Source organism: Sinohyriopsis cumingii, unplaced genomic scaffold (assembly GCF_028554795.1).
Source record: "Sinohyriopsis cumingii isolate HCF-2022 unplaced genomic scaffold, ASM2855479v2 utg001328l, whole genome shotgun sequence".
NCBI classification, from domain to species: domain Eukaryota; kingdom Metazoa; phylum Mollusca; class Bivalvia; order Unionida; family Unionidae; genus Sinohyriopsis; species Sinohyriopsis cumingii.
The window spans coordinates 744-28,189 of NW_028315984.1; the positions used below are offsets into that span (position 1 = coordinate 744).

Here is a 27,446-nt window from a genome sequence, read left to right on the forward strand (position 1 = left end):
ATACAACTTATACTCTGGTGACTTAAAGCTGCAGTTTTTACACATCATAGTATGCTTCCAAGCAAGTCCCCATTTTATTTCATTAGCAATTTGGAACTCTGGTCTACCACATATGTTGACTTGATTGCCATGGCGATGAATGATATCATTCCACATTTCAACATTTTTTTTCATACAGATCATACGTGTCCCATCATGCTCATTCAAATTTGTCTCTTTCAGGTCCAGTTTTGCTTTGGATGATGGTTGTAGAATGTTTGCAGTCCCAGGTGTGCCATTACAGTCTGGTGCCTGAACTGACTTGAGACCCCCATTTGTCGGCTTTGTCACTGCTGTGACAGAGAACTTGTCTGCATCCATTCTTCTTGTCACTGGAACAGATGCAGCACTGGAACTTGGTAGAGTATTATCAGTCAGATATGTGACTCCTTTGTTATGTGGAATATATCCAGGTTTAAAAAAAGTTGTCTTCCTCTTCTTGTACCCTTTCATGGTTTCAGTTACGATAACTGCATGTAAAATACAAGAATCATCCTCTCTCTCTCACTTATATAGTTAGGAGAAGGCCTGCTAGCTTGGTTTCAGAGAACTTCACCAACTCTTCAATACTACTGGAAGCCTGACATCTGAAGACTCCTCCCCTTCATGGGTGAAAATGATGTCATGTACTTGGTTAGACCTAGCTTGCGTATTTAGATGCTACCAGATTTCAGGTGTTACCTTTCATTGACAAGCTTTGGTTTAATTGCTTCACACCTGATAAGGAAAACCATTGATGTTTATGACAAAGGATTGGAGAGACTTTGCCATAGAACAAAATTTGTCAACTTCAGGTTTTAAAATTTCATTAAAATTTAAGTTAAATTTAAATTTTCATATCAAAATATGTATGATTTTTTAAAATTGAATTTTCTAAGAAAGTTAAACAGTCTAGTTTAATTTCTAGTAATTTCCAGATTGGTGTTAGAACTAAAAACTAATTACAGTTTATTTGAAGTGTTTATCTTGATTAGCAAAATCACAATTAAACTTTAAGTTTTGTGCATTTTTGAAATTCGGCCATTTGGAATTGAGTTGTGTCTGTGTTACAGTGGTGTCAGCTAAAAGCCTGTATCTGTCCTATTCATGGATGAAAGTCCTTAAAACTTTGCAGCAGCATTTAAGAGACATTGATTTGATCATGGATGGAAGTTTTATCATGGAGGTGAAATTGTCTAACCCTGTCAGGAATCAGTTCACAATTAATACTTCCAGTTCAGTACCCACGAATGTAGTTCTAGTCTATTTTTAGAACATTTTTCTCCTCTCTCATTTTGGTGGTGATAGAAGAGTTTTATTTATGCATTTTTGGTAGGGATTTAAAGGTAACTGTTTATTCTTCATAATATGAGCTCAGGGTGTTGTTGTATGTGTGTATTTCGGCGACAGTGCACAGTGAGTAATAAGGCCTTGGTGATGCTCCGGAAGTGAAATCTGTGTCCTGTTTACATGGTGATGTGTTGACAGTTCAGCATCTAAAAAAAGAGCAGGTCAACCTTTGACGAGAACTTCACCGTGAAGTCATCTTTGAAGGTAGTTTAGATTAGCATATGATTTGTATTGATTGTCACACAGTGGAAAGGTCAGTACTGAGAAACCAATGTAGATAACATATAGTAAAATTAATTGTGTCCTATGTCCTGTCAGGGAAGCATTGATTCAACTTTAAATTGCTATAATATTTTTATTATTAATGATAGACACATGAGATTTTCACACCTTGTGTATATTGACTGTAGCAATCCGAAAATATAATTAAAATTTTAAAAAATTAATTAATTTTTTTTTAAAGTTAATTTTAAAAAATTTAAAAATTAAGAAAAAAAAATTCCCTATAAATTCAAAGAAATGGTATCTGTTGGAGATGACACTCATTATTATTAGCAGCAATGTATTCCTACACCATATTGAAGTTGCAATGGAGGATTTTTTTGAAAGCCTGTCAGCAAAAATTTCATTGAATTCTGTAATAGCACATAATAGTGTTTGTAAAATATGGACAGGAAATGTAACAGCCAATGGATTATATGGCCTATTGTCATATAAGGATCCCACAACAAACACGTGGAAGAAAAAACATGTTCACAGACTGGCACTGATGGTGAAGTTGAGAAGTCTGACTATACCAAAGGAGCTAGATGCATCCCATTTATGCCATAAAAGTCTGTGTGTGAATGTGGATCATCTGGTTCTAGAGTGTCATTCCATTAATAATAATAGACAGTATTGCAAAGGTTATGGTCATTGCATTGGCCATGGTGACTATCCTGACTGCATGTTGAAGTTGAAATTGTAATATGGAATAAATTCAGGTATCATGATATATCCTTTACACCCACCCACATCCATATCAATGTATGTCTGGCATGGAAGGAAGGAAGGAAGGATGGATGAATGGATGGATGTATGTATGTGTTGAGTAACAAGGAGAAAGGAAAGAGTGTGGTCTTTATTTTAGTAGACCATGCTGGTATGACAGTGCTTTCTTAAATACATTCCTTCCTTCCTTCCTTCTTTCCTTCCTTTTATTCATTCATTCATTCATTCATTCATTCATTCAGCTAGTCTAGTAAGTCATGTCTTGTCATGTCATGTTATTTTAATTTTGATTTTTTTAATCTTTATTTATTTTGCTTTTTAATTTCTTTATTTGTGTCTTCATATTCAGAGAAAACTGTTTCGACCTCTCCATAGGTCTCATCAGGTGGTAGTAAGTAACACAACTGCACATAACATGCGTTGTGTTACCTACGGATTTCCCCACTACAGTTTTCCCTTCTGTACAATGTGTTATTCATGGTGTATTTGAGCGCTTTCATTTTGCACATGGAATTAAGATAACTTTTTCTGTCTGCAGTGTCCATTGGCTCCTGCTAAACCTTTGCATAGGAGTGATCGCCCTTGGTATCTAGCAGTCCTTTGCAGTAGTCAGACTTCCTATTGCCTTGCTGTGTCCTGTACCTCAGATGGGCCTGTATCATATTTCCTCGTCTTGCTAGAATACGTTTCCTTGTTTTGGGATGCTTTTGATACAACTGATGGTAAGTGCAGTCTTTATCCATTGTCTCCAGTGATCTCAGAGTCCTTGTTGAAAGTTTACCTCCCAAGTGTGTTACTTTTTTTTTCAGTGATGATCCCAGGCTGTTATTGAGTCTGTGTATTGTTGAATGCACTCTTGCTTCAAAGTTTGTGGAATAGTTCACATTCTTAGGTAATGAAACACTGATTGATCTGTTCACTGCCTCACATTTCTGTGTGTTTGTGTTCAGTCGCAATCTTTCTACAACATCACAGGAGAGTTTCATTTTCAGAACTTCTAGCAGGATGTTCTTATCATTTTCTGTCATGTGAGATGAGTCATTTGATGAGGGCCCAGGTATGCTGATCGCATCCACCAGCTGTTAGTACTTCCTCCCCCACAGACCTTTGAATACTGCCAGCATTTGGAGCAGTCCCCTGAATAACAGCGCAGAGTGGCATCCAATACTTGGGGAAGTTGACATTTAATTTTTTTAACATCACCACTATTGTCCTCCATCATTTGTTTGAAGATTAAACCGCAACGTGCTTTAATGTCTTGGCTGAAAATTTTCTGTTTGAGCCTTTTTCCTTCTCTTGTTCTTATTCCTGGAAACATGTTTTCACTAAATATTGCAGAATTACACCGTTTGAACTTAACGACCCAAATGGATGGGATCCCGACAGTCTTTCTACTTTCCACATTGGATGTCAGAATGGTATAAGCATTTTGGAAGCCAGCAGCAGCCTGTGCATCTCCATCTGTTGTTGCATGTCTGATGAGAATCTCTTGCAGAACAAATTTTTGTCCCATTTCTCTTGCCATTTCATACTCTGAATGTGGTGCAACTGGTGACAGATTTGCTGTGCAGTCAACATGGCCTCCTGGACATTTCACATCAAAACCTTTTCCCTTCAGCCATGCTCCAGTCCAACACAGCTTGTTTTCTATTGTAGTTCCCACAATGTATCGCTTCTCTGTAACAGTTTCGCAGGCAATTCCAACAGCTTGTGATGAACTTTGACCAGGTTTCTTTTCATGTCCAAAGCTAATGGCATTGTATCTCGCATCAAAAGCAACATTTATTTGCTCAGGATGCTGAACACCACGCATAACATTAACTTGTCTGACTAGTTTCAGCTTCTCTGTCATGTCCATTTCATTCATCTCCACAGTTGCTTTGCCTACAAGGTTGGAGGCCCTTTGCATAGATGTTCTGCTAGGTGGCGGAATGTCAGTGGCTGCAAGCAAGTATCTAGCCCTGGTGTTGCCCATTGGTGTATCTTGTAATCCAGCTTGAAACATCATATTTACAGCAGCAGGATTTGGCCCAGGTTTATTTGTTTTTATCTCATCATACAACTTATACTCTGGTGACTTAAAGCTGCAGTTTTTACACATCATAGTATGCTTCCAAGCAAGTCCCCATTTTATTTCATTAGCAATTTGGAACTCTGGTCTACCACATATGTTGACTTGATTGCCATGGCGATGAATGATATCATTCCACATTTCAACATTTTTTTTCATACAGATCATACGTGTCCCATCATGCTCATTCAAATTTGTCTCTTTCAGGTCCAGTTTTGCTTTGGATGATGGTTGTAGAATGTTTGCAGTCCCAGGTGTGCCATTACAGTCTGGTGCCTGAACTGACTTGAGACCCCCATTTGTCGGCTTTGTCACTGCTGTGACAGAGAACTTGTCTGCATCCATTCTTCTTGTCACTGGAACAGATGCAGCACTGGAACTTGGTAGAGTATTATCAGTCAGATATGTGACTCCTTTGTTATGTGGAATATATCCAGGTTTAAAAAAAGTTGTCTTCCTCTTCTTGTACCCTTTCATGGTTTCAGTTACGATAACTGCATGTAAAATACAAGAATCATCCTCTCTCTCTCACTTATATAGTTAGGAGAAGGCCTGCTAGCTTGGTTTCAGAGAACTTCACCAACTCTTCAATACTACTGGAAGCCTGACATCTGAAGACTCCTCCCCTTCATGGGTGAAAATGATGTCATGTACTTGGTTAGACCTAGCTTGCGTATTTAGATGCTACCAGATTTCAGGTGTTACCTTTCATTGACAAGCTTTGGTTTAATTGCTTCACACCTGATAAGGAAAACCATTGATGTTTATGACAAAGGATTGGAGAGACTTTGCCATAGAACAAAATTTGTCAACTTCAGGTTTTAAAATTTCATTAAAATTTAAGTTAAATTTAAATTTTCATATCAAAATATGTATGATTTTTTAAAATTGAATTTTCTAAGAAAGTTAAACAGTCTAGTTTAATTTCTAGTAATTTCCAGATTGGTGTTAGAACTAAAAACTAATTACAGTTTATTTGAAGTGTTTATCTTGATTAGCAAAATCACAATTAAACTTTAAGTTTTGTGCATTTTTGAAATTCGGCCATTTGGAATTGAGTTGTGTCTGTGTTACAGTGGTGTCAGCTAAAAGCCTGTATCTGTCCTATTCATGGATGAAAGTCCTTAAAACTTTGCAGCAGCATTTAAGAGACATTGATTTGATCATGGATGGAAGTTTTATCCATGGAGGTGAAATTGTCTAACCCTGTCAGGAATCAGTTCACAATTAATACTTCCAGTTCAGTACCCACGAATGTAGTTCTAGTCTATTTTTAGAACATTTTTTCCTCTCTCATTTTGGTGGTGATAGAAGAGTTTTATTTATGCATTTTTGGTAGGGATTTAAAGGTAACTGTTTATTCTTCATAATATGAGCTCAGGGTGTTGTTGTATGTGTGTATTTCGGCGACAGTGCACAGTGAGTAATAAGGCCTTGGTGATGCTCCGGAAGTGAAATCTGTGTCCTGTTTACATGGTGATGTGTTGACAGTTCAGCATCTAAAAAAAGAGCAGGTCAACCTTTGACGAGAACTTCACCGTGAAGTCATCTTTGAAGGTAGTTTAGATTAGCATATGATTTGTATTGATTGTCACACAGTGGAAAGGTCAGTACTGAGAAACCAATGTAGATAACATATAGTAAAATTAATTGTGTCCTATGTCCTGTCAGGGAAGCATTGATTCAACTTTAAATTGCTATAATATTTTTATTATTAATGATAGACACATGAGATTTTCACACCTTGTGTATATTGACTGTAGCAATCCGAAAATATAATTAAAATTTTAAAAAATTAATTAATTTTTTTTTAAAGTTAATTTTAAAAAATTTAAAAATTAAGAAAAAAAAATTCCCTATAAATTCAAAGAAATGGTATCTGTTGGAGATGACACTCATTATTATTAGCAGCAATGTATTCCTACACCATATTGAAGTTGCAATGGAGGATTTTTTTGAAAGCCTGTCAGCAAAAATTTCATTGAATTCTGTAATAGCACATAATAGTGTTTGTAAAATATGGACAGGAAATGTAACAGCCAATGGATTATATGGCCTATTGTCATATAAGGATCCCACAACAAACACGTGGAAGAAAAAACATGTTCACAGACTGGCACTGATGGTGAAGTTGAGAAGTCTGACTATACCAAAGGAGCTAGATGCATCCCATTTATGCCATAAAAGTCTGTGTGTGAATGTGGATCATCTGGTTCTAGAGTGTCATTCCATTAATAATAATAGACAGTATTGCAAAGGTTATGGTCATTGCATTGGCCATGGTGACTATCCTGACTGCATGTTGAAGTTGAAATTGTAATATGGAATAAATTCAGGTATCATGATATATCCTTTACACCCACCCACATCCATATCAATGTATGTCTGGCATGGAAGGAAGGAAGGAAGGATGGATGAATGGATGGATGTATGTATGTGTTGAGTAACAAGGAGAAAGGAAAGAGTGTGGTCTTTATTTTAGTAGACCATGCTGGTATGACAGTGCTTTCTTAAATACATTCCTTCCTTCCTTCCTTCTTTCCTTCCTTTTATTCATTCATTCATTCATTCATTCATTCATTCAGCTAGTCTAGTAAGTCATGTCTTGTCATGTCATGTTATTTTAATTTTGATTTTTTTAATCTTTATTTATTTTGCTTTTTAATTTCTTTATTTGTGTCTTCATATTCAGAGAAAACTGTTTCGACCTCTCCATAGGTCTCATCAGGTGGTAGTAAGTAACACAACTGCACATAACATGCGTTGTGTTACCTACGGATTTCCCCACTACAGTTTTCCCTTCTGTACAATGTGTTATTCATGGTGTATTTGAGCGCTTTCATTTTGCACATGGAATTAAGATAACTTTTTCTGTCTGCAGTGTCCATTGGCTCCTGCTAAACCTTTGCATAGGAGTGATCGCCCTTGGTATCTAGCAGTCCTTTGCAGTAGTCAGACTTCCTATTGCCTTGCTGTGTCCTGTACCTCAGATGGGCCTGTATCATATTTCCTCGTCTTGCTAGAATACGTTTCCTTGTTTTGGGATGCTTTTGATACAACTGATGGTAAGTGCAGTCTTTATCCATTGTCTCCAGTGATCTCAGAGTCCTTGTTGAAAGTTTACCTCCCAAGTGTGTTACTTTTTTTTTCAGTGATGATCCCAGGCTGTTATTGAGTCTGTGTATTGTTGAATGCACTCTTGCTTCAAAGTTTGTGGAATAGTTCACATTCTTAGGTAATGAAACACTGATTGATCTGTTCACTGCCTCACATTTCTGTGTGTTTGTGTTCAGTCGCAATCTTTCTACAACATCACAGGAGAGTTTCATTTTCAGAACTTCTAGCAGGATGTTCTTATCATTTTCTGTCATGTTGAGATGAGTCATTTGATGAGGGCCCAGGTATGCTGATCGCATCCACCAGCTGTTAGTACTTCCTCCCCCACAGACCTTTGAATACTGCCAGCATTTGGAGCAGTCCCCTGAATAACAGCGCAGAGTGGCATCCAATACTTGGGGAAGTTGACATTTAATTTTTTTAACATCACCACTATTGTCCTCCATCATTTGTTTGAAGATTAAACCGCAACGTGCTTTAATGTCTTGGCTGAAAATTTTCTGTTTGAGCCTTTTTCCTTCTCTTGTTCTTATTCCTGGAAACATGTTTTCACTAAATATTGCAGAATTACACCGTTTGAACTGTAAACGACCCAAATGGATGGGATCCGACAGTCTTTCTACTTTCCACATTGGATGCAGAATGGTATAAGCATTTTGGAAGCCAGCAGCAGCCTGTGCATCTCCATCTGTTGTTGCATGTCTGATGAGAATCTCTTGCAGAACAAATTTTTGTCCCATTTCTCTTGCCATTTCATACTCTGAATGTGGTGCAACTGGTGACAGATTTGCTGTGCAGTCAACATGGCCTCCTGGACATTTCACATCAAAACCTTTTCCCTTCAGCCATGCTCCAGTCCAACACAGCTTGTTTTCTATTGTAGTTCCCACAATGTATCGCTTCTCTGTAACAGTTTCGCAGGCAATTCCAACAGCTTGTGATGAACTTTGACCAGGTTTCTTTTCATGTCCAAAGCTAATGGCATTGTATCTCGCATCAAAAGCAACATTTATTTGCTCAGGATGCTGAACACCACGCATAACATTAACTTGTCTGACTAGTTTCAGCTTCTCTGTCATGTCCATTTCATTCATCTCCACAGTTGCTTTGCCTACAAGGTTGGAGGCCCTTTGCATAGATGTTCTGCTAGGTGGCGGAATGTCAGTGGCTGCAAGCAAGTATCTAGCCCTGGTGTTGCCCATTGGTGTATCTTGTAATCCAGCTTGAAACATCATATTTACAGCAGCAGGATTTGGCCCAGGTTTATTTGTTTTTATCTCATCATACAACTTATACTCTGGTGACTTAAAGCTGCAGTTTTTACACATCATAGTATGCTTCCAAGCAAGTCCCCATTTTATTTCATTAGCAATTTGGAACTCTGGTCTACCACATATGTTGACTTGATTGCCATGGCGATGAATGATATCATTCCACATTTCAACATTTTTTTTCATACAGATCATACGTGTCCCATCATGCTCATTCAAATTTGTCTCTTTCAGGTCCAGTTTTGCTTTGGATGATGGTTGTAGAATGTTTGCAGTCCCAGGTGTGCCATTACAGTCTGGTGCCTGAACTGACTTGAGACCCCCATTTGTCGGCTTTGTCACTGCTGTGACAGAGAACTTGTCTGCATCCATTCTTCTTGTCACTGGAACAGATGCAGCACTGGAACTTGGTAGAGTATTATCAGTCAGATATGTGACTCCTTTGTTATGTGGAATATATCCAGGTTTAAAAAAAGTTGTCTTCCTCTTCTTGTACCCTTTCATGGTTTCAGTTACGATAACTGCATGTAAAATACAAGAATCATCCTCTCTCTCTCACTTATATAGTTAGGAGAAGGCCTGCTAGCTTGGTTTCAGAGAACTTCACCAACTCTTCAATACTACTGGAAGCCTGACATCTGAAGACTCCTCCCCTTCATGGGTGAAAATGATGTCATGTACTTGGTTAGACCTAGCTTGCGTATTTAGATGCTACCAGATTTCAGGTGTTACCTTTCATTGACAAGCTTTGGTTTAATTGCTTCACACCTGATAAGGAAAACCATTGATGTTTATGACAAAGGATTGGAGAGACTTTGCCATAGAACAAAATTTGTCAACTTCAGGTTTTAAAATTTCATTAAAATTTAAGTTAAATTTAAATTTTCATATCAAAATATGTATGATTTTTTAAAATTGAATTTTCTAAGAAAGTTAAACAGTCTAGTTTAATTTCTAGTAATTTCCAGATTGGTGTTAGAACTAAAAACTAATTACAGTTTATTTGAAGTGTTTATCTTGATTAGCAAAATCACAATTAAACTTTAAGTTTTGTGCATTTTTGAAATTCGGCCATTTGGAATTGAGTTGTGTCTGTGTTACAGTGGTGTCAGCTAAAAGCCTGTATCTGTCCTATTCATGGATGAAAGTCCTTAAAACTTTGCAGCAGCATTTAAGAGACATTGATTTGATCATGGATGGAAGTTTTATCCATGGAGGTGAAATTGTCTAACCCTGTCAGGAATCAGTTCACAATTAATACTTCCAGTTCAGTACCCACGAATGTAGTTCTAGTCTATTTTTAGAACATTTTTTCCTCTCTCATTTTGGTGGTGATAGAAGAGTTTTATTTATGCATTTTTGGTAGGGATTTAAAGGTAACTGTTTATTCTTCATAATATGAGCTCAGGGTGTTGTTGTATGTGTGTATTTCGGCGACAGTGCACAGTGAGTAATAAGGCCTTGGTGATGCTCCGGAAGTGAAATCTGTGTCCTGTTTACATGGTGATGTGTTGACAGTTCAGCATCTAAAAAAAGAGCAGGTCAACCTTTGACGAGAACTTCACCGTGAAGTCATCTTTGAAGGTAGTTTAGATTAGCATATGATTTGTATTGATTGTCACACAGTGGAAAGGTCAGTACTGAGAAACCAATGTAGATAACATATAGTAAAATTAATTGTGTCCTATGTCCTGTCAGGGAAGCATTGATTCAACTTTAAATTGCTATAATATTTTTATTATTAATGATAGACACATGAGATTTTCACACCTTGTGTATATTGACTGTAGCAATCCGAAAATATAATTAAAATTTTAAAAAATTAATTAATTTTTTTTTAAAGTTAATTTTAAAAAATTTAAAAATTAAGAAAAAAAAATTCCCTATAAATTCAAAGAAATGGTATCTGTTGGAGATGACACTCATTATTATTAGCAGCAATGTATTCCTACACCATATTGAAGTTGCAATGGAGGATTTTTTTGAAAGCCTGTCAGCAAAAATTTCATTGAATTCTGTAATAGCACATAATAGTGTTTGTAAAATATGGACAGGAAATGTAACAGCCAATGGATTATATGGCCTATTGTCATATAAGGATCCCACAACAAACACGTGGAAGAAAAAACATGTTCACAGACTGGCACTGATGGTGAAGTTGAGAAGTCTGACTATACCAAAGGAGCTAGATGCATCCCATTTATGCCATAAAAGTCTGTGTGTGAATGTGGATCATCTGGTTCTAGAGTGTCATTCCATTAATAATAATAGACAGTATTGCAAAGGTTATGGTCATTGCATTGGCCATGGTGACTATCCTGACTGCATGTTGAAGTTGAAATTGTAATATGGAATAAATTCAGGTATCATGATATATCCTTTACACCCACCCACATCCATATCAATGTATGTCTGGCATGGAAGGAAGGAAGGAAGGATGGATGAATGGATGGATGTATGTATGTGTTGAGTAACAAGGAGAAAGGAAAGAGTGTGGTCTTTATTTTAGTAGACCATGCTGGTATGACAGTGCTTTCTTAAATACATTCCTTCCTTCCTTCCTTCTTTCCTTCCTTTTATTCATTCATTCATTCATTCATTCATTCATTCAGCTAGTCTAGTAAGTCATGTCTTGTCATGTCATGTTATTTTAATTTTGATTTTTTTAATCTTTATTTATTTTGCTTTTTAATTTCTTTATTTGTGTCTTCATATTCAGAGAAAACTGTTTCGACCTCTCCATAGGTCTCATCAGGTGGTAGTAAGTAACACAACTGCACATAACATGCGTTGTGTTACCTACGGATTTCCCCACTACAGTTTTCCCTTCTGTACAATGTGTTATTCATGGTGTATTTGAGCGCTTTCATTTTGCACATGGAATTAAGATAACTTTTTCTGTCTGCAGTGTCCATTGGCTCCTGCTAAACCTTTGCATAGGAGTGATCGCCCTTGGTATCTAGCAGTCCTTTGCAGTAGTCAGACTTCCTATTGCCTTGCTGTGTCCTGTACCTCAGATGGGCCTGTATCATATTTCCTCGTCTTGCTAGAATACGTTTCCTTGTTTTGGGATGCTTTTGATACAACTGATGGTAAGTGCAGTCTTTATCCATTGTCTCCAGTGATCTCAGAGTCCTTGTTGAAAGTTTACCTCCCAAGTGTGTTACTTTTTTTTTCAGTGATGATCCCAGGCTGTTATTGAGTCTGTGTATTGTTGAATGCACTCTTGCTTCAAAGTTTGTGGAATAGTTCACATTCTTAGGTAATGAAACACTGATTGATCTGTTCACTGCCTCACATTTCTGTGTGTTTGTGTTCAGTCGCAATCTTTCTACAACATCACAGGAGAGTTTCATTTTCAGAACTTCTAGCAGGATGTTCTTATCATTTTCTGTCATGTTGAGATGAGTCATTTGATGAGGGCCCAGGTATGCTGATCGCATCCACCAGCTGTTAGTACTTCCTCCCCCACAGACCTTTGAATACTGCCAGCATTTGGAGCAGTCCCCTGAATAACAGCGCAGAGTGGCATCCAATACTTGGGGAAGTTGACATTTAATTTTTTTAACATCACCACTATTGTCCTCCATCATTTGTTTGAAGATTAAACCGCAACGTGCTTTAATGTCTTGGCTGAAAATTTTCTGTTTGAGCCTTTTTCCTTCTCTTGTTCTTATTCCTGGAAACATGTTTTCACTAAATATTGCAGAATTACACCGTTTGAACTGTAAACGACCCAAATGGATGGGATCCGACAGTCTTTCTACTTTCCACATTGGATGCAGAATGGTATAAGCATTTTGGAAGCCAGCAGCAGCCTGTGCATCTCCATCTGTTGTTGCATGTCTGATGAGAATCTCTTGCAGAACAAATTTTTGTCCCATTTCTCTTGCCATTTCATACTCTGAATGTGGTGCAACTGGTGACAGATTTGCTGTGCAGTCAACATGGCCTCCTGGACATTTCACATCAAAACCTTTTCCCTTCAGCCATGCTCCAGTCCAACACAGCTTGTTTTCTATTGTAGTTCCCACAATGTATCGCTTCTCTGTAACAGTTTCGCAGGCAATTCCAACAGCTTGTGATGAACTTTGACCAGGTTTCTTTTCATGTCCAAAGCTAATGGCATTGTATCTCGCATCAAAAGCAACATTTATTTGCTCAGGATGCTGAACACCACGCATAACATTAACTTGTCTGACTAGTTTCAGCTTCTCTGTCATGTCCATTTCATTCATCTCCACAGTTGCTTTGCCTACAAGGTTGGAGGCCCTTTGCATAGATGTTCTGCTAGGTGGCGGAATGTCAGTGGCTGCAAGCAAGTATCTAGCCCTGGTGTTGCCCATTGGTGTATCTTGTAATCCAGCTTGAAACATCATATTTACAGCAGCAGGATTTGGCCCAGGTTTATTTGTTTTTATCTCATCATACAACTTATACTCTGGTGACTTAAAGCTGCAGTTTTTACACATCATAGTATGCTTCCAAGCAAGTCCCCATTTTATTTCATTAGCAATTTGGAACTCTGGTCTACCACATATGTTGACTTGATTGCCATGGCGATGAATGATATCATTCCACATTTCAACATTTTTTTTCATACAGATCATACGTGTCCCATCATGCTCATTCAAATTTGTCTCTTTCAGGTCCAGTTTTGCTTTGGATGATGGTTGTAGAATGTTTGCAGTCCCAGGTGTGCCATTACAGTCTGGTGCCTGAACTGACTTGAGACCCCCATTTGTCGGCTTTGTCACTGCTGTGACAGAGAACTTGTCTGCATCCATTCTTCTTGTCACTGGAACAGATGCAGCACTGGAACTTGGTAGAGTATTATCAGTCAGATATGTGACTCCTTTGTTATGTGGAATATATCCAGGTTTAAAAAAAGTTGTCTTCCTCTTCTTGTACCCTTTCATGGTTTCAGTTACGATAACTGCATGTAAAATACAAGAATCATCCTCTCTCTCTCACTTATATAGTTAGGAGAAGGCCTGCTAGCTTGGTTTCAGAGAACTTCACCAACTCTTCAATACTACTGGAAGCCTGACATCTGAAGACTCCTCCCCTTCATGGGTGAAAATGATGTCATGTACTTGGTTAGACCTAGCTTGCGTATTTAGATGCTACCAGATTTCAGGTGTTACCTTTCATTGACAAGCTTTGGTTTAATTGCTTCACACCTGATAAGGAAAACCATTGATGTTTATGACAAAGGATTGGAGAGACTTTGCCATAGAACAAAATTTGTCAACTTCAGGTTTTAAAATTTCATTAAAATTTAAGTTAAATTTAAATTTTCATATCAAAATATGTATGATTTTTTAAAATTGAATTTTCTAAGAAAGTTAAACAGTCTAGTTTAATTTCTAGTAATTTCCAGATTGGTGTTAGAACTAAAAACTAATTACAGTTTATTTGAAGTGTTTATCTTGATTAGCAAAATCACAATTAAACTTTAAGTTTTGTGCATTTTTGAAATTCGGCCATTTGGAATTGAGTTGTGTCTGTGTTACAGTGGTGTCAGCTAAAAGCCTGTATCTGTCCTATTCATGGATGAAAGTCCTTAAAACTTTGCAGCAGCATTTAAGAGACATTGATTTGATCATGGATGGAAGTTTTATCCATGGAGGTGAAATTGTCTAACCCTGTCAGGAATCAGTTCACAATTAATACTTCCAGTTCAGTACCCACGAATGTAGTTCTAGTCTATTTTTAGAACATTTTTTCCTCTCTCATTTTGGTGGTGATAGAAGAGTTTTATTTATGCATTTTTGGTAGGGATTTAAAGGTAACTGTTTATTCTTCATAATATGAGCTCAGGGTGTTGTTGTATGTGTGTATTTCGGCGACAGTGCACAGTGAGTAATAAGGCCTTGGTGATGCTCCGGAAGTGAAATCTGTGTCCTGTTTACATGGTGATGTGTTGACAGTTCAGCATCTAAAAAAAGAGCAGGTCAACCTTTGACGAGAACTTCACCGTGAAGTCATCTTTGAAGGTAGTTTAGATTAGCATATGATTTGTATTGATTGTCACACAGTGGAAAGGTCAGTACTGAGAAACCAATGTAGATAACATATAGTAAAATTAATTGTGTCCTATGTCCTGTCAGGGAAGCATTGATTCAACTTTAAATTGCTATAATATTTTTATTATTAATGATAGACACATGAGATTTTCACACCTTGTGTATATTGACTGTAGCAATCCGAAAATATAATTAAAATTTTAAAAAATTAATTAATTTTTTTTTAAAGTTAATTTTAAAAAATTTAAAAATTAAGAAAAAAAAATTCCCTATAAATTCAAAGAAATGGTATCTGTTGGAGATGACACTCATTATTATTAGCAGCAATGTATTCCTACACCATATTGAAGTTGCAATGGAGGATTTTTTTGAAAGCCTGTCAGCAAAAATTTCATTGAATTCTGTAATAGCACATAATAGTGTTTGTAAAATATGGACAGGAAATGTAACAGCCAATGGATTATATGGCCTATTGTCATATAAGGATCCCACAACAAACACGTGGAAGAAAAAACATGTTCACAGACTGGCACTGATGGTGAAGTTGAGAAGTCTGACTATACCAAAGGAGCTAGATGCATCCCATTTATGCCATAAAAGTCTGTGTGTGAATGTGGATCATCTGGTTCTAGAGTGTCATTCCATTAATAATAATAGACAGTATTGCAAAGGTTATGGTCATTGCATTGGCCATGGTGACTATCCTGACTGCATGTTGAAGTTGAAATTGTAATATGGAATAAATTCAGGTATCATGATATATCCTTTACACCCACCCACATCCATATCAATGTATGTCTGGCATGGAAGGAAGGAAGGAAGGATGGATGAATGGATGGATGTATGTATGTGTTGAGTAACAAGGAGAAAGGAAAGAGTGTGGTCTTTATTTTAGTAGACCATGCTGGTATGACAGTGCTTTCTTAAATACATTCCTTCCTTCCTTCCTTCTTTCCTTCCTTTTATTCATTCATTCATTCATTCATTCATTCATTCAGCTAGTCTAGTAAGTCATGTCTTGTCATGTCATGTTATTTTAATTTTGATTTTTTTAATCTTTATTTATTTTGCTTTTTAATTTCTTTATTTGTGTCTTCATATTCAGAGAAAACTGTTTCGACCTCTCCATAGGTCTCATCAGGTGGTAGTAAGTAACACAACTGCACATAACATGCGTTGTGTTACCTACGGATTTCCCCACTACAGTTTTCCCTTCTGTACAATGTGTTATTCATGGTGTATTTGAGCGCTTTCATTTTGCACATGGAATTAAGATAACTTTTTCTGTCTGCAGTGTCCATTGGCTCCTGCTAAACCTTTGCATAGGAGTGATCGCCCTTGGTATCTAGCAGTCCTTTGCAGTAGTCAGACTTCCTATTGCCTTGCTGTGTCCTGTACCTCAGATGGGCCTGTATCATATTTCCTCGTCTTGCTAGAATACGTTTCCTTATTTTGGGATGCTTTTGATACAACTGATGGTAAGTGCAGTCTTTATCCATTGTCTCCAGTGATCTCAGAGTCCTTGTTGAAAGTTTACCTCCCAAGTGTGTTACTTTTTTTTTCAGTGATGATCCCAGGCTGTTATTGAGTCTGTGTATTGTTGAATGCACTCTTGCTTCAAAGTTTGTGGAATAGTTCACATTCTTAGGTAATGAAACACTGATTGATCTGTTCACTGCCTCACATTTCTGTGTGTTTGTGTTCAGTCGCAATCTTTCTACAACATCACAGGAGAGTTTCATTTTCAGAACTTCTAGCAGGATGTTCTTATCATTTTCTGTCATGTTGAGATGAGTCATTTGATGAGGGCCCAGGTATGCTGATCGCATCCACCAGCTGTTAGTACTTCCTCCCCCACAGACCTTTGAATACTGCCAGCATTTGGAGCAGTCCCCTGAATAACAGCGCAGAGTGGCATCCAATACTTGGGGAAGTTGACATTTAATTTTTTTAACATCACCACTATTGTCCTCCATCATTTGTTTGAAGATTAAACCGCAACGTGCTTTAATGTCTTGGCTGAAAATTTTCTGTTTGAGCCTTTTTCCTTCTCTTGTTCTTATTCCTGGAAACATGTTTTCACTAAATATTGCAGAATTACACCGTTTGAACTGTAAACGACCCAAATGGATGGGATCCGACAGTCTTTCTACTTTCCACATTGGATGCAGAATGGTATAAGCATTTTGGAAGCCAGCAGCAGCCTGTGCATCTCCATCTGTTGTTGCATGTCTGATGAGAATCTCTTGCAGAACAAATTTTTGTCCCATTTCTCTTGCCATTTCATACTCTGAATGTGGTGCAACTGGTGACAGATTTGCTGTGCAGTCAACATGGCCTCCTGGACATTTCACATCAAAACCTTTTCCCTTCAGCCATGCTCCAGTCCAACACAGCTTGTTTTCTATTGTAGTTCCCACAATGTATCGCTTCTCTGTAACAGTTTCGCAGGCAATTCCAACAGCTTGTGATGAACTTTGACCAGGTTTCTTTTCATGTCCAAAGCTAATGGCATTGTATCTCGCATCAAAAGCAACATTTATTTGCTCAGGATGCTGAACACCACGCATAACATTAACTTGTCTGACTAGTTTCAGCTTCTCTGTCATGTCCATTTCATTCATCTCCACAGTTGCTTTGCCTACAAGGTTGGAGGCCCTTTGCATAGATGTTCTGCTAGGTGGCGGAATGTCAGTGGCTGCAAGCAAGTATCTAGCCCTGGTGTTGCCCATTGGTGTATCTTGTAATCCAGCTTGAAACATCATATTTACAGCAGCAGGATTTGGCCCAGGTTTATTTGTTTTTATCTCATCATACAACTTATACTCTGGTGACTTAAAGCTGCAGTTTTTACACATCATAGTATGCTTCCAAGCAAGTCCCCATTTTATTTCATTAGCAATTTGGAACTCTGGTCTACCACATATGTTGACTTGATTGCCATGGCGATGAATGATATCATTCCACATTTCAACATTTTTTTTCATACAGATCATACGTGTCCCATCATGCTCATTCAAATTTGTCTCTTTCAGGTCCAGTTTTGCTTTGGATGATGGTTGTAGAATGTTTGCAGTCCCAGGTGTGCCATTACAGTCTGGTGCCTGAACTGACTTGAGACCCCCATTTGTCGGCTTTGTCACTGCTGTGACAGAGAACTTGTCTGCATCCATTCTTCTTGTCACTGGAACAGATGCAGCACTGGAACTTGGTAGAGTATTATCAGTCAGATATGTGACTCCTTTGTTATGTGGAATATATCCAGGTTTAAAAAAAGTTGTCTTCCTCTTCTTGTACCCTTTCATGGTTTCAGTTACGATAACTGCATGTAAAATACAAGAATCATCCTCTCTCTCTCACTTATATAGTTAGGAGAAGGCCTGCTAGCTTGGTTTCAGAGAACTTCACCAACTCTTCAATACTACTGGAAGCCTGACATCTGAAGACTCCTCCCCTTCATGGGTGAAAATGATGTCATGTACTTGGTTAGACCTAGCTTGCGTATTTAGATGCTACCAGATTTCAGGTGTTACCTTTCATTGACAAGCTTTGGTTTAATTGCTTCACACCTGATAAGGAAAACCATTGATGTTTATGACAAAGGATTGGAGAGACTTTGCCATAGAACAAAATTTGTCAACTTCAGGTTTTAAAATTTCATTAAAATTTAAGTTAAATTTAAATTTTCATATCAAAATATGTATGATTTTTTAAAATTGAATTTTCTAAGAAAGTTAAACAGTCTAGTTTAATTTCTAGTAATTTCCAGATTGGTGTTAGAACTAAAAACTAATTACAGTTTATTTGAAGTGTTTATCTTGATTAGCAAAATCACAATTAAACTTTAAGTTTTGTGCATTTTTGAAATTCGGCCATTTGGAATTGAGTTGTGTCTGTGTTACAGTGGTGTCAGCTAAAAGCCTGTATCTGTCCTATTCATGGATGAAAGTCCTTAAAACTTTGCAGCAGCATTTAAGAGACATTGATTTGATCATGGATGGAAGTTTTATCCATGGAGGTGAAATTGTCTAACCCTGTCAGGAATCAGTTCACAATTAATACTTCCAGTTCAGTACCCACGAATGTAGTTCTAGTCTATTTTTAGAACATTTTTTCCTCTCTCATTTTGGTGGTGATAGAAGAGTTTTATTTATGCATTTTTGGTAGGGATTTAAAGGTAACTGTTTATTCTTCATAATATGAGCTCAGGGTGTTGTTGTATGTGTGTATTTCGGCGACAGTGCACAGTGAGTAATAAGGCCTTGGTGATGCTCCGGAAGTGAAATCTGTGTCCTGTTTACATGGTGATGTGTTGACAGTTCAGCATCTAAAAAAAGAGCAGGTCAACCTTTGACGAGAACTTCACCGTGAAGTCATCTTTGAAGGTAGTTTAGATTAGCATATGATTTGTATTGATTGTCACACAGTGGAAAGGTCAGTACTGAGAAACCAATGTAGATAACATATAGTAAAATTAATTGTGTCCTATGTCCTGTCAGGGAAGCATTGATTCAACTTTAAATTGCTATAATATTTTTATTATTAATGATAGACACATGAGATTTTCACACCTTGTGTATATTGACTGTAGCAATCCGAAAATATAATTAAAATTTTAAAAAATTAATTAATTTTTTTTTAAAGTTAATTTTAAAAAATTTAAAAATTAAGAAAAAAAAATTCCCTATAAATTCAAAGAAATGGTATCTGTTGGAGATGACACTCATTATTATTAGCAGCAATGTATTCCTACACCATATTGAAGTTGCAATGGAGGATTTTTTTGAAAGCCTGTCAGCAAAAATTTCATTGAATTCTGTAATAGCACATAATAGTGTTTGTAAAATATGGACAGGAAATGTAACAGCCAATGGATTATATGGCCTATTGTCATATAAGGATCCCACAACAAACACGTGGAAGAAAAAACATGTTCACAGACTGGCACTGATGGTGAAGTTGAGAAGTCTGACTATACCAAAGGAGCTAGATGCATCCCATTTATGCCATAAAAGTCTGTGTGTGAATGTGGATCATCTGGTTCTAGAGTGTCATTCCATTAATAATAATAGACAGTATTGCAAAGGTTATGGTCATTGCATTGGCCATGGTGACTATCCTGACTGCATGTTGAAGTTGAAATTGTAATATGGAATAAATTCAGGTATCATGATATATCCTTTACACCCACCCACATCCATATCAATGTATGTCTGGCATGGAAGGAAGGAAGGAAGGATGGATGAATGGATGGATGTATGTATGTGTTGAGTAACAAGGAGAAAGGAAAGAGTGTGGTCTTTATTTTAGTAGACCATGCTGGTATGACAGTGCTTTCTTAAATACATTCCTTCCTTCCTTCCTTCTTTCCTTCCTTTTATTCATTCATTCATTCATTCATTCATTCATTCAGCTAGTCTAGTAAGTCATGTCTTGTCATGTCATGTTATTTTAATTTTGATTTTTTTAATCTTTATTTATTTTGCTTTTTAATTTCTTTATTTGTGTCTTCATATTCAGAGAAAACTGTTTCGACCTCTCCATAGGTCTCATCAGGTGGTAGTAAGTAACACAACTGCACATAACATGCGTTGTGTTACCTACGGATTTCCCCACTACAGTTTTCCCTTCTGTACAATGTGTTATTCATGGTGTATTTGAGCGCTTTCATTTTGCACATGGAATTAAGATAACTTTTTCTGTCTGCAGTGTCCATTGGCTCCTGCTAAACCTTTGCATAGGAGTGATCGCCCTTGGTATCTAGCAGTCCTTTGCAGTAGTCAGACTTCCTATTGCCTTGCTGTGTCCTGTACCTCAGATGGGCCTGTATCATATTTCCTCGTCTTGCTAGAATACGTTTCCTTGTTTTGGGATGCTTTTGATACAACTGATGGTAAGTGCAGTCTTTATCCATTGTCTCCAGTGATCTCAGAGTCCTTGTTGAAAGTTTACCTCCCAAGTGTGTTACTTTTTTTTTCAGTGATGATCCCAGGCTGTTATTGAGTCTGTGTATTGTTGAATGCACTCTTGCTTCAAAGTTTGTGGAATAGTTCACATTCTTAGGTAATGAAACACTGATTGATCTGTTCACTGCCTCACATTTCTGTGTGTTTGTGTTCAGTCGCAATCTTTCTACAACATCACAGGAGAGTTTCATTTTCAGAACTTCTAGCAGGATGTTCTTATCATTTTCTGTCATGTTGAGATGAGTCATTTGATGAGGGCCCAGGTATGCTGATCGCATCCACCAGCTGTTAGTACTTCCTCCCCCACAGACCTTTGAATACTGCCAGCATTTGGAGCAGTCCCCTGAATAACAGCGCAGAGTGGCATCCAATACTTGGGGAAGTTGACATTTAATTTTTTTAACATCACCACTATTGTCCTCCATCATTTGTTTGAAGATTAAACCGCAACGTGCTTTAATGTCTTGGCTGAAAATTTTCTGTTTGAGCCTTTTTCCTTCTCTTGTTCTTATTCCTGGAAACATGTTTTCACTAAATATTGCAGAATTACACCGTTTGAACTGTAAACGACCCAAATGGATGGGATCCGACAGTCTTTCTACTTTCCACATTGGATGCAGAATGGTATAAGCATTTTGGAAGCCAGCAGCAGCCTGTGCATCTCCATCTGTTGTTGCATGTCTGATGAGAATCTCTTGCAGAACAAATTTTTGTCCCATTTCTCTTGCCATTTCATACTCTGAATGTGGTGCAACTGGTGACAGATTTGCTGTGCAGTCAACATGGCCTCCTGGACATTTCACATCAAAACCTTTTCCCTTCAGCCATGCTCCAGTCCAACACAGCTTGTTTTCTATTGTAGTTCCCACAATGTATCGCTTCTCTGTAACAGTTTCGCAGGCAATTCCAACAGCTTGTGATGAACTTTGACCAGGTTTCTTTTCATGTCCAAAGCTAATGGCATTGTATCTCGCATCAAAAGCAACATTTATTTGCTCAGGATGCTGAACACCACGCATAACATTAACTTGTCTGACTAGTTTCAGCTTCTCTGTCATGTCCATTTCATTCATCTCCACAGTTGCTTTGCCTACAAGGTTGGAGGCCCTTTGCATAGATGTTCTGCTAGGTGGCGGAATGTCAGTGGCTGCAAGCAAGTATCTAGCCCTGGTGTTGCCCATTGGTGTATCTTGTAATCCAGCTTGAAACATCATATTTACAGCAGCAGGATTTGGCCCAGGTTTATTTGTTTTTATCTCATCATACAACTTATACTCTGGTGACTTAAAGCTGCAGTTTTTACACATCATAGTATGCTTCCAAGCAAGTCCCCATTTTATTTCATTAGCAATTTGGAACTCTGGTCTACCACATATGTTGACTTGATTGCCATGGCGATGAATGATATCATTCCACATTTCAACATTTTTTTTCATACAGATCATACGTGTCCCATCATGCTCATTCAAATTTGTCTCTTTCAGGTCCAGTTTTGCTTTGGATGATGGTTGTAGAATGTTTGCAGTCCCAGGTGTGCCATTACAGTCTGGTGCCTGAACTGACTTGAGACCCCCATTTGTCGGCTTTGTCACTGCTGTGACAGAGAACTTGTCTGCATCCATTCTTCTTGTCACTGGAACAGATGCAGCACTGGAACTTGGTAGAGTATTATCAGTCAGATATGTGACTCCTTTGTTATGTGGAATATATCCAGGTTTAAAAAAAGTTGTCTTCCTCTTCTTGTACCCTTTCATGGTTTCAGTTACGATAACTGCATGTAAAATACAAGAATCATCCTCTCTCTCTCACTTATATAGTTAGGAGAAGGCCTGCTAGCTTGGTTTCAGAGAACTTCACCAACTCTTCAATACTACTGGAAGCCTGACATCTGAAGACTCCTCCCCTTCATGGGTGAAAATGATGTCATGTACTTGGTTAGACCTAGCTTGCGTATTTAGATGCTACCAGATTTCAGGTGTTACCTTTCATTGACAAGCTTTGGTTTAATTGCTTCACACCTGATAAGGAAAACCATTGATGTTTATGACAAAGGATTGGAGAGACTTTGCCATAGAACAAAATTTGTCAACTTCAGGTTTTAAAATTTCATTAAAATTTAAGTTAAATTTAAATTTTCATATCAAAATATGTATGATTTTTTAAAATTGAATTTTCTAAGAAAGTTAAACAGTCTAGTTTAATTTCTAGTAATTTCCAGATTGGTGTTAGAACTAAAAACTAATTACAGTTTATTTGAAGTGTTTATCTTGATTAGCAAAATCACAATTAAACTTTAAGTTTTGTGCATTTTTGAAATTCGGCCATTTGGAATTGAGTTGTGTCTGTGTTACAGTGGTGTCAGCTAAAAGCCTGTATCTGTCCTATTCATGGATGAAAGTCCTTAAAACTTTGCAGCAGCATTTAAGAGACATTGATTTGATCATGGATGGAAGTTTTATCCATGGAGGTGAAATTGTCTAACCCTGTCAGGAATCAGTTCACAATTAATACTTCCAGTTCAGTACCCACGAATGTAGTTCTAGTCTATTTTTAGAACATTTTTTCCTCTCTCATTTTGGTGGTGATAGAAGAGTTTTATTTATGCATTTTTGGTAGGGATTTAAAGGTAACTGTTTATTCTTCATAATATGAGCTCAGGGTGTTGTTGTATGTGTGTATTTCGGCGACAGTGCACAGTGAGTAATAAGGCCTTGGTGATGCTCCGGAAGTGAAATCTGTGTCCTGTTTACATGGTGATGTGTTGACAGTTCAGCATCTAAAAAAAGAGCAGGTCAACCTTTGACGAGAACTTCACCGTGAAGTCATCTTTGAAGGTAGTTTAGATTAGCATATGATTTGTATTGATTGTCACACAGTGGAAAGGTCAGTACTGAGAAACCAATGTAGATAACATATAGTAAAATTAATTGTGTCCTATGTCCTGTCAGGGAAGCATTGATTCAACTTTAAATTGCTATAATATTTTTATTATTAATGATAGACACATGAGATTTTCACACCTTGTGTATATTGACTGTAGCAATCCGAAAATATAATTAAAATTTTAAAAAATTAATTAATTTTTTTTTAAAGTTAATTTTAAAAAATTTAAAAATTAAGAAAAAAAAATTCCCTATAAATTCAAAGAAATGGTATCTGTTGGAGATGACACTCATTATTATTAGCAGCAATGTATTCCTACACCATATTGAAGTTGCAATGGAGGATTTTTTTGAAAGCCTGTCAGCAAAAATTTCATTGAATTCTGTAATAGCACATAATAGTGTTTGTAAAATATGGACAGGAAATGTAACAGCCAATGGATTATATGGCCTATTGTCATATAAGGATCCCACAACAAACACGTGGAAGAAAAAACATGTTCACAGACTGGCACTGATGGTGAAGTTGAGAAGTCTGACTATACCAAAGGAGCTAGATGCATCCCATTTATGCCATAAAAGTCTGTGTGTGAATGTGGATCATCTGGTTCTAGAGTGTCATTCCATTAATAATAATAGACAGTATTGCAAAGGTTATGGTCATTGCATTGGCCATGGTGACTATCCTGACTGCATGTTGAAGTTGAAATTGTAATATGGAATAAATTCAGGTATCATGATATATCCTTTACACCCACCCACATCCATATCAATGTATGTCTGGCATGGAAGGAAGGAAGGAAGGATGGATGAATGGATGGATGTATGTATGTGTTGAGTAACAAGGAGAAAGGAAAGAGTGTGGTCTTTATTTTAGTAGACCATGCTGGTATGACAGTGCTTTCTTAAATACATTCCTTCCTTCCTTCCTTCTTTCCTTCCTTTTATTCATTCATTCATTCATTCATTCATTCATTCAGCTAGTCTAGTAAGTCATGTCTTGTCATGTCATGTTATTTTAATTTTGATTTTTTTAATCTTTATTTATTTTGCTTTTTAATTTCTTTATTTGTGTCTTCATATTCAGAGAAAACTGTTTCGACCTCTCCATAGGTCTCATCAGGTGGTAGTAAGTAACACAACTGCACATAACATGCGTTGTGTTACCTACGGATTTCCCCACTACAGTTTTCCCTTCTGTACAATGTGTTATTCATGGTGTATTTGAGCGCTTTCATTTTGCACATGGAATTAAGATAACTTTTTCTGTCTGCAGTGTCCATTGGCTCCTGCTAAACCTTTGCATAGGAGTGATCGCCCTTGGTATCTAGCAGTCCTTTGCAGTAGTCAGACTTCCTATTGCCTTGCTGTGTCCTGTACCTCAGATGGGCCTGTATCATATTTCCTCGTCTTGCTAGAATACGTTTCCTTGTTTTGGGATGCTTTTGATACAACTGATGGTAAGTGCAGTCTTTATCCATTGTCTCCAGTGATCTCAGAGTCCTTGTTGAAAGTTTACCTCCCAAGTGTGTTACTTTTTTTTTCAGTGATGATCCCAGGCTGTTATTGAGTCTGTGTATTGTTGAATGCACTCTTGCTTCAAAGTTTGTGGAATAGTTCACATTCTTAGGTAATGAAACACTGATTGATCTGTTCACTGCCTCACATTTCTGTGTGTTTGTGTTCAGTCGCAATCTTTCTACAACATCACAGGAGAGTTTCATTTTCAGAACTTCTAGCAGGATGTTCTTATCATTTTCTGTCATGTTGAGATGAGTCATTTGATGAGGGCCCAGGTATGCTGATCGCATCCACCAGCTGTTAGTACTTCCTCCCCCACAGACCTTTGAATACTGCCAGCATTTGGAGCAGTCCCCTGAATAACAGCGCAGAGTGGCATCCAATACTTGGGGAAGTTGACATTTAATTTTTTTAACATCACCACTATTGTCCTCCATCATTTGTTTGAAGATTAAACCGCAACGTGCTTTAATGTCTTGGCTGAAAATTTTCTGTTTGAGCCTTTTTCCTTCTCTTGTTCTTATTCCTGGAAACATGTTTTCACTAAATATTGCAGAATTACACCGTTTGAACTGTAAACGACCCAAATGGATGGGATCCGACAGTCTTTCTACTTTCCACATTGGATGCAGAATGGTATAAGCATTTTGGAAGCCAGCAGCAGCCTGTGCATCTCCATCTGTTGTTGCATGTCTGATGAGAATCTCTTGCAGAACAAATTTTTGTCCCATTTCTCTTGCCATTTCATACTCTGAATGTGGTGCAACTGGTGACAGATTTGCTGTGCAGTCAACATGGCCTCCTGGACATTTCACATCAAAACCTTTTCCCTTCAGCCATGCTCCAGTCCAACACAGCTTGTTTTCTATTGTAGTTCCCACAATGTATCGCTTCTCTGTAACAGTTTCGCAGGCAATTCCAACAGCTTGTGATGAACTTTGACCAGGTTTCTTTTCATGTCCAAAGCTAATGGCATTGTATCTCGCATCAAAAGCAACATTTATTTGCTCAGGATGCTGAACACCACGCATAACATTAACTTGTCTGACTAGTTTCAGCTTCTCTGTCATGTCCATTTCATTCATCTCCACAGTTGCTTTGCCTACAAGGTTGGAGGCCCTTTGCATAGATGTTCTGCTAGGTGGCGGAATGTCAGTGGCTGCAAGCAAGTATCTAGCCCTGGTGTTGCCCATTGGTGTATCTTGTAATCCAGCTTGAAACATCATATTTACAGCAGCAGGATTTGGCCCAGGTTTATTTGTTTTTATCTCATCATACAACTTATACTCTGGTGACTTAAAGCTGCAGTTTTTACACATCATAGTATGCTTCCAAGCAAGTCCCCATTTTATTTCATTAGCAATTTGGAACTCTGGTCTACCACATATGTTGACTTGATTGCCATGGCGATGAATGATATCATTCCACATTTCAACATTTTTTTTCATACAGATCATACGTGTCCCATCATGCTCATTCAAATTTGTCTCTTTCAGGTCCAGTTTTGCTTTGGATGATGGTTGTAGAATGTTTGCAGTCCCAGGTGTGCCATTACAGTCTGGTGCCTGAACTGACTTGAGACCCCCATTTGTCGGCTTTGTCACTGCTGTGACAGAGAACTTGTCTGCATCCATTCTTCTTGTCACTGGAACAGATGCAGCACTGGAACTTGGTAGAGTATTATCAGTCAGATATGTGACTCCTTTGTTATGTGGAATATATCCAGGTTTAAAAAAAGTTGTCTTCCTCTTCTTGTACCCTTTCATGGTTTCAGTTACGATAACTGCATGTAAAATACAAGAATCATCCTCTCTCTCTCACTTATATAGTTAGGAGAAGGCCTGCTAGCTTGGTTTCAGAGAACTTCACCAACTCTTCAATACTACTGGAAGCCTGACATCTGAAGACTCCTCCCCTTCATGGGTGAAAATGATGTCATGTACTTGGTTAGACCTAGCTTGCGTATTTAGATGCTACCAGATTTCAGGTGTTACCTTTCATTGACAAGCTTTGGTTTAATTGCTTCACACCTGATAAGGAAAACCATTGATGTTTATGACAAAGGATTGGAGAGACTTTGCCATAGAACAAAATTTGTCAACTTCAGGTTTTAAAATTTCATTAAAATTTAAGTTAAATTTAAATTTTCATATCAAAATATGTATGATTTTTTAAAATTGAATTTTCTAAGAAAGTTAAACAGTCTAGTTTAATTTCTAGTAATTTCCAGA

General features: G+C 37.5%; 1 long non-coding RNA gene across 3 annotated transcripts in view; it reads left to right on the plus strand.

Moving 5' to 3' along the window:
* Window positions 1-224: 224 nt before the first annotated feature.
* Window positions 225-27,446, plus strand: part of LOC149772629 (uncharacterized) — a 36,013-nt gene continuing 8,791 nt past the window's right edge. Inside the window, exons 1-7 of one of the 3 annotated variants that reach the window (XR_016417644.1) lie at window positions 225-398; window positions 4,637-4,812; window positions 9,052-9,227; window positions 13,467-13,642; window positions 17,882-18,057; window positions 22,297-22,472; window positions 26,712-26,887. This is a non-coding gene — a long non-coding RNA (uncharacterized LOC149772629). Of the gene's footprint in view, window positions 399-1,336; window positions 3,081-4,636; window positions 4,813-5,621; window positions 7,495-9,051; window positions 9,228-13,466; window positions 13,643-17,881; window positions 18,058-22,296; window positions 22,473-26,711; window positions 26,888-27,446 lie in introns of those variants that run through there. The other 2 variants (XR_016417643.1, XR_016417645.1) reach the window with 2 other exon arrangements.